Genomic DNA, 9,347 nt, shown 5'->3' with positions numbered 1-9,347 from the left:
CTTATACATACTGAAAAAATTATAAGGATATAAATAAGATAAATAGCAAAAAGTGGCATGTGATATTCATTTCAAACTATTTTCAGTAGCGTTAAGTAGCCTCTCAAGGCCTTTTGTATGTTGCCTATCTTTTGTTCCATTGCATCATCTATCAAGATGATCCCACTCTGCTCCAATAGTGACTTTGTGGAGGATTCATTGCTTCATAATGCCTTCATAATACCTCTATGCATGTCTGAGGGTCTGTTCAGCTTTCTTGCTGGTTTTTTCTTTTTATCTATTGCTTAAAAACACCACTTTGAGTGCTGTATGAGTCTTTCTGTGAATGAGAAACACATTGCAAAGTGTTATTAAAACCTCTAAGGTTAAAGAGATAAAGGGATATTTTGTTTTCTTTATCTTTAATATCATTACATTTTTATTATTATAATTTATTTTAAAAAGTGGGGTTGTGTGAAACACATCATTGTCTTGACTCCAGTAGACGGTAGTCAGAGGGCTCTGTGTTTGGACAGTCAGACGCTTTCCAAATGGGTGTGCTTGAGTTAAACACCAACCAGAATGGTGCCACCAGCAAAGCAAATCTAAAAGACACACTGACCTAAAATAAAATTTAAAGCGGTTCAAGCAAAGCTGTATTTTGGGTATTTGTTCTATATTACTACTGCATCAGATGGTTACATAGAGGCCCACGCAACACAGTCCACGTTGCCACATGGTCTTGCAACCCAGAATGTTTCGGAAAGCATCGCATACATTTTCACTGTATGGTTGTTCTGTGATGGACATAGTGTAAGCAACTATTTACACACTCAGGAAGAACTCAGCCGAGATATGAACCTTCTTGCTGTGATGCAATAGTAGTTCCCACAACATTACCATAAATGAACTGTTAATAAATACATATTTAAATATTTAAAGTGTCATGATAAGAAAGGTAACTTAGTTAAATTGTATATGTAAATGTGTATAATGCTATTATTAGGTCTGACTAACAAAGAGTAATAGTAAGTATTATACAACGACTTAAAGGCTTTAATAGCTAGAAATTGTTAGCCTAATAGCATAATTGCCTAAGTCATATTTTAATGTCTAGACATAGGCAATTATACTATTAGGATAACGAAATGAAGGCCTATCGCCAACATGCTAATATGCAGTGCTGCTGTAAGCAAATCAGAAAAGCAAAACTTTTTTTTCAAATGGATGTATTCAGTCATTCAATTATTATTATTATTATTATTATTATACTCACATTTTTCAGAAATACAAAGCAAGATATAGCTGTTTTATGTAGCATTTAAACGTTTGCTTGGCTATATGCTTCTCCTTGTGTAATATATTTTAAATTGCCTCTGTGTTTGAAAGGCTCTCAACAAATCCACTTGCCTTGCCTTTGCTGATAGTTTATCACACAGAATAAGGAAAAATACTGTGTGGAAAACAGCGTCAGGAATGACAGACAGTTAGCGACTGATATTCCTCCCTGTGAAAGGTACAATAAATCTTGACCTGCTGCCTGACAAAACAGCACCGCTTTTACATCCACTTACTACTTTTGCATGGAATGAAAATTAATCTTAATTTGAACACAATTGTAGGCTTTTGCTTGCGCAATTTCATTGTGCATGTTTGTGGCTTGTGGGTTCTCTGCAGTTAGTTAACAGTCTAGACTAAAATGTTCTATATGCACACATTGTATTTTTTTGTTCTTTTTTTGTCCGCAGCCATTTCTCGAGCGCAAGCCTCATGCTGCTTTTAATCAAATACATTGTCATGTAAGATTCATATCCATTCCCTCTCCACACTCCTGACTACTATCTAAATTGCTCTTTTGTATAAACAGAAAATCTTTATCCAGGAATATAGATCAAAACAGTAAGGATGTAAAAGCACACAGATGAAAGAAACGGCATGGAGAAAGAGATAGATTTTGCCATGAATGTGAATAAGTGTTGAGGGAAATGGTACAGGTTAATAACAGGAATAAATCATATCGTTCTCAGAGCTTGAGGCTGCAGCTTGTCGATCCCTCTTAGTCGTTAGTCATCCTCTTGCAAAGACCTGACAAAAGTACAAATGCATGAACAGAGGAAACTGAAATCAGCAATTCTGACCTTGTCTCTCAGAAAACAAAATAAACAAAGGCTTGGATGACTTGAATTTAAATGCAGACATGTAAGGGCTTTGTCTGTTTTCAGAAATCAATAATATTTGTTTTGCTTAGCTATTTAAAAAGTGCACAGAGAAAAAGGGGCATGATTAATAAATACATTGCATTGTAAATATTTGTCATGTTATGAGACAATTCAGTTTTAATTAGAAAACAGCAAAACTAAACTAAAGCTTGTGCCCAACAAAGTCATAACCATGCAAATATAGCAAAAACTAACGATACAATAGTTATGAAGATGTCTTTACATGAAGAAATGTTTATGTTCCCAAGTTAGCTGCTACCTAGGTCAATACTCAACTCGCCTATTAATTTTTCATGCCCAAGAATTCACAGGTAGCAAATTTCACAGTTCATTATTGCACAGATTGGGTTTCCAGCAGGAGTTAGCTTGAAACACAATAGCTCTGGAGAGATGAGATCTCCCTTGGTGTAAACTGAGATTAATTATGATAAACAAGCAGGGCTTTCATGATTCTGTGTCAGGGTGGGTGCGAGGTAATGAGAGGATCCAAATGCAGACTCAGATAAGCAGGAGGATGAGGAGGAACTGAACTTACTTTATTTAAAGTTAGAACAAAGAGTCGGGCAAATCTGGAAAACCGTGAACTAAACTGTCAGAAAACAAAACCCCTAAGAAATAACAAAACCAGACGATAACCATGAACATGATGATGAAGCAACGAAGAACAAACCATGGGTAGTAATGGTGACAAATATCTGACAATGACTGTGAGAAACTAGAGAGTCTAAATACTAGGGGAACTGATAAGTGAACAACTGCAGCTGAGAGAATTTAACAGGTGTGGCAGATGAGTTAACAAACTGAGGAAACAATCAGTGAAAATATGGAACTAGAAAACAAAACAAGACAAGACCCAAAGAAAAAAATAATAAAGACAAAACATGAGTAGTTTAAACAGCAAACTAAAGACTAGAATACAGAATGAAGAAAACCTGATGACAAATTAATAACTCACGAACACAAACTGAAGTGAAACAATGAACCTAGAAACCCAAGAACAAAGTCCAGAAAAAAACTCAAACCCTGAAATTCAGTGGGTCAGAATTTGTGCTCTCTACTAAACTGCTAAACAGAATCCTAAGATAAAAGCTGAACAATTTATGTAGCATATAACCAACATTTCTTCTGTGACTGAGGACTATGAAATGCCCAAAAATGAAACTGGGATGACAACAACCTGGCGTATTGTTAGACCTATATATGATTTCAATGCAGCTGGTGTGATTCTTGTAAAACAAATACCTCTTTGGTGAGGTTTTCAGAGAGCAGAATGCTTCTTAGCATTGTACATATTCAGTTTTGTACATCCCACATTTGTATGAGATGGTATCACAAGTTTGCAATTGTTTGTGGTATCTGCACAAACAAAACTCTTCAGCATATAGAATATCAGTTTGAAATGTAGGTGTATAATGAGCCACTGAAAAACAAGCAAAAGCAAAGCAATAGCAAAAGCAACGCCATGACCTGGAGATAAAGCAAGAAAAAGCACCTGTGTAGGAACCGCTTATAGCTAAACAGATGTGTCAATTATAAAGATTGGAAGTGAGGAGAGGAAGAAGCAGAAGGGAAATCACACAGAGGTAGAAAAAACTTTTATCAAGGAAAGAGTGTGTTGATGTGAAGCCGTGACTCCAGAATAATGATTAAAAATTTTGCCTCCAAAATGGTCTTTCAGTCACACACACTGATATTAACAGTTTCCACAGCAACACATCTTCGATTTATTTTGTGGTGAAAATATAACTTGTCAGTGAAAATGAAGTGTCAACTTTCAGTCAACACGAGGGACTACTGAACTGTCATTATTGAATCTGTGAATGTTGAAGAGGGAATGAAGCGGGAACAAACTAACTTCAGATCAATTTCTAAAATGTGCTCCTGTTCCTCTGCGGCTGTGGAGTTGTTGGGTTTGTTTGTTTTAGGTGCAAATGAGTGACTTAAATTTGCGTAATGCAATTTGAGTTTACGAAAGAGTCATGTAGTATGTATAAATTGTCCTAGCATTTGCTTTCTATAGCGCCTTGCAAAAGGCATTTTTGTTGCCTCACAACCTCAATTAAAATGGATTGTTTGAGAGTTTGTGCCATTTCATTTACGGAACATGCCTGCAAGTTTGTTTGAAGATGTATTTTTTATCATTATTATTGTGAAGCAAACAATATAACAAAGTAACAAAAAACTTCAGCATGTATAACTATATAACTTGTGCAGATCCATCACATAACATAAGATTTAAAAACATTTAAATTACAGGTCGGAATGTAACAAAATAGGTCAAAAGCGAAGGGGAGTGAATACTTTTGCAAGGCACTGTACATGTGAATTTCTTCCCTTTTCCCCTGCTCTCATAACAGTAACACATGTACCACTTGTTGATTGTTCTAAATGACCTTGAATTATTAGCGCATGACTGGATAGGAATGTACACAGAAGTTTATGTAACTTTGAAAAATTACAAATGTATCTCCTGTGAGGCACCGTCTAAACAAGAGAAATGAGCTTGGCAGGTGTTAATACCAATCCTGACCTCATGTTACTAATTTTAGCATCTCAATGAAAATATGGAAATGAGCTCCCTACATACTGAAAAGGAAGAAAAAGAGAGTTCAATAGAAATTGAAATTCAATAGCTATGTGACTAGTTGCTAATTATTTTCCTTGTTTTTAAGAAAATCTGTTATGTCTTCAACATTAGATGCATTGGTTTGTTAGCAATGTGCTGTACTACAGTCTGTGTTGTTGTACAATAATATTATTTTCTATTCTTATGGGACACCAGTGATAGAGATCACCAAAGTCTCCACATGGTCTTAAACTGGCACTGTTACCAGATGATGAGTCCTAAAAAGTTGCAAAAACAAAACTGCACAACTAAGAGCCTTCTTCTCTCCCCCACCCAGTGAAAACATTAATAAGTCACATAAACTGGTTGAAAAATTGCTCAAGATGCCTTACCATTGAGTAGGAGAGCTAAGACTGAGTCAAGTGCTTTGAAATAACTTTACTTTGAAATGCCGTTTTTATGTTCAGCTGCCATTTCCTTGTTCTTTCACTTGCGGTTTTGTCACTTTTTTACATATTTGAATCTACTTGGTTATAGAAATAGATGGCCAAGTTTAGGACACATCATAGCTTGTGTCAAAACTGTATTGTATTACATATTTTTCCTGGGTTACTGTCTGCTGAAATACATTACTTTCAAAATCATGCTAGGGGAAACCAAGAGAATACCAATAGAAATGGTTTATATTCCAGACTTTTCTTCCATTACTTTTCTATAAGAGTATATGTAGTAACAAATCAAAATGTTTTCCCTCTTGGTGGTCAGTTTGACACATCTCAAGCTAGGAATAAGCATTGCATTCACAGACATTCTTTAATCACTCAGGTGACTCATTACTGCAAATTTTGGAAAAGTCATGCTTTTTGAGCAATAAAGTGACACCAAAGAATTTGTCAAATATTGTGCGGTTTGGCTCACCACTGTCATAACAACACATCTGGTGAGTCCTGCAAATGTGCAACCATACTTGTGACTTTAGTGTCATTTTGAAGAGACCACAAAGACACCAGCAAATGTCCACAAAAATGCCAAGTGACTATGTAGCAATGTTGCGCAATACTGGAAACCAAAGTTGTGAACTGTGAGAGGGGCAGGCGGAATGTGCATAAATAAAGTGAAGCACATAGTTTTACAGTTCATAAACTTCCCTAGTTTTATGGGGAAGTGATCTTTGAACTGATTGGAAAACAATGGGAAGATATATATGTGTGCTGTAAGAATAGTCCCATGTATACCGTATCGGACTATAAGGCGCACTTAAAATCCTTTAATTTTCTCAAAAATCGACAGTGTGCCTTAAAATGCGGTGCGCCTAATGTATAACTTAATTCTGGTTGTGCTTTCTGACCTAGAACCGTTTTTATGTGTTTTATGTGCTTTTACAGCGCTCAAAAATCTGTCAGAATGTTTTAGGACGGCCTTGGTAAGCTACGAAGCTGCACTGCTTGATAGATTGAGCATTACAGCCACCGTAGTCATGAGCCTCTCGGAGTAATTCGATCTGTACCAGCTGCGCCAAAAATGGCTCCTGTTAAGAGATATGCTTACGAAGCGGATTACAAACTCAGCGCTTTCAGTCACGCAGTACAACAAGTGAGTTGAATAAAGTTTGACTTTTCTGAGTTTTGTTTCATTTAATGCGCCTTAAAACCTGATGTGCTTTATGTATGAAAATAGACCCGTTAGCAGTCAATCATTGATATTGTTGCTTATAACCCGGTGCGCTTTATAGCCAGAAAAATACGGTACTAGCTCATATGCCACTGAACGAGAGGAATGGCAAGGATGTTCTGATTTTGATGCATTGGTGTTTGATTAAACAAATGGAAAAAATCCTCAAACAGAGCATGTGTAATTTTCCATCCTGCTATGTCAATGACATTGTGGTAGGAAGTTATTTATTGTTGAAGATTGAACGCACAGTCTATCCCCTTAACGTATTAATGCCCCTCTGTTTGTCTTGATGTGGTGATTGAGATGTGTTGATGCTTACAGCTCCACAGTCTTAGCTTTGCACTCAGCACCCTAAAACAGACAGAGGAAGAAAGGATAAAGGGAGCAGGAGGAAAACATACTGAAAAAAGGAGTCAGAGCTATATTTGTAGTGAGTGCCTGTAGCATGGGCACTCAGACTCAAACACACTCACATGAGAAGAGCACAGCGTGCAGTAATGCAGACCACAGTGCAAAGTCCATGCCCATGTCCTGTTACGCCAGCTCGGAGGACACATGGCATGCAGGAGTCATGGCTGGCTGCCATGGATAATTATCATAATGAATGTAAAAGTCCAGGCATACATACACAACTGCAAAAAATAGCCTGCACGCATGTGCAATACAACAATAAGGACCACTTGAAATAAACCTTAGAAAATGAAACTAAATATATGACACTGGAAGATCCCTTCTCAAAATCTCTACCATGCAGGTATATATTTTAATTTTAATGACAATGGAGAAGTTATAGAGTAAAAATTCAGCTGACTTGAATTTGCTAATTTGTACTTTTTATCAAATGCTCTGATATTACCTCTGTGCTGTCCATGCAGCTTTCAAAGTGTAAATAAACACAGATTTTACAGTTCTGTTGAATAATTTATGCTTGAAATTACAATTGTTGAGATAGCCGCCTCTGATGTTTTCAGTTCACCCTTTCTCTTTAATATTTATCACGCTCAATAAGTTATTCTGTCTACAAAATGTGATACCACTTGAAGACTTCGGTAGAATATTCTGCTTTTTCATTCTTAGAAAATGGTCCTTCTGTCTGTGGTTGGACTACAAGCGAAAATTGTTCAGTCCATCAAACAGTCCATCTTTAGTAATAATGCCTTTAGAAAATCCTGTAAATAGCCACTTGTTTTAGATAGATACTGCTGGTGTGAGAAATTTCTTCTCCATTTGGCCTGGCCTGTTTCTTGTTTATCTTACAAAACGAGAGACTCAAGGTGATTCCACAACTTCCTGATGAATGTAATCCATACACAAACTATCATTTATATTTGAGAACAAATAATAACCAGTTAAAACGAACGAAGGGCTTAAAGTCAGCTTTGGTTGAACCTCAATTTTTGTAAGAGGACAAAAAGAAAAAATGACCACAAACTAAAACCATTTTGTAAAATTTCCCAAGGAATTTCCACAGCAGTCTCTTGGTTTCACAAAAAGTCACGATGAAAATAAAAAAAAATATTCTATATAAACCGGAGATTGATTTGAGGCCAGATTTACTTGCACAAGGAGCAACCCATACTTTGTCCTTAATTCAAGATCTATTCAAGAAACTGCTTTATAAATTAGCACCTGAAAGCTGTGGACACGGTGAGAGACACTTATCAGTTCCAGTTGATGTTCCAGGGAAACTTTTGTTAAACCTCAGTCTATGTGCTTCATAATGAGCGAATAATAGATGCCGACTGCTGAGGCTACAATCTTCTCCATCACATTGCAAATATTTTCAATTGTGTTAAAGGTCTTGACTCTGTGTGTCAATAAGTTAATCCAGATGGATCCTGGCCTTGGGAAATATGCCATAACCGGAAAAAGATACAACAAAAAAATCTATTGATGGAATAAACAGGACATTTAGTCCTATTAGCATATTAGCTTATAAAACAATCTGTCACTTGAAGTTCAGGAGCTTCAATCTAATAAGGCATTTTTATCCTACTCAACAGGGGCAACTGTTGAAATCATCATTTTATAAATGAGAAGTGGAGGAAACATCATCAGAGCTGTATCACAGTAGAGAACTGTGGAAGCAAATTGTAGATACTGTACAATTTTTGACGCTTTATTGTGAAATTATGAACAGATGCAATGACTGTTAGTAGTCACTCCCTGAATACTGGATGCCGTGGTATTAAATTGCTCCAGATATGTCATAAGGCCACTGTAATGGCTTTGATTGTTATTGCCGTAACTACCAGTTACAGCTTGTGTTGTCAAATCACTAGTGTGACGAAATCTCAAGAATAAGATTTCAAACACAAACAACAGCATCATAATCATCGTTCTCAAAGATCATAGTCAATACAAAATACTAATTCAGGAAACTTAATTTAGCGCCTGTCATTTTACATAGGAAAGAAGTTTTACAGCAAATGTAAAACTTTTATTTTCAGCTACCGATCATTAAAGTCAATAATTTTGAAACATTTTTCTCTGCTTTGTTAATATGACTGTGGTAGATTATTTCCTAATTCAGCTGTCAGCATGCTTTGAGCAACACAGCATGACAGCCCTCCACCAAAATTATGGATCACAATTTGTTTTTTGTGTCTAAGGCTATGAAAAACCTTCCTTTCACTCTGCGGAGCAGATGTGAGCACCACAGTAAAGACAGCAAATTTATGTAGTTTTATGGTCTGCTGTGTTGTTTTCTGATTATACTCCACTCCATGGCATGGATGCTTTCCAAAAACTACTGCTGAGCTACCTACTGTCTGGGAGGAGGAAAACACATGGTTCTTCAAGAAAAGATAATAGAAATGACAATAAGATTTACTATCTTCATTAATCTTCTTCATTACCATCTTCAAAATACTGGGAGAAGGCCAAATCACAAGACTCCAAATTCATGT

This window comes from Leuresthes tenuis, unplaced genomic scaffold (assembly GCF_036924035.1).
Source record: "Leuresthes tenuis unplaced genomic scaffold, fLeuTen1.0.hap1 SCAF_16, whole genome shotgun sequence".
NCBI classification, from domain to species: domain Eukaryota; kingdom Metazoa; phylum Chordata; class Actinopteri; order Atheriniformes; family Atherinopsidae; genus Leuresthes; species Leuresthes tenuis.
This window is presented reverse-complemented; position numbering follows the sequence as displayed.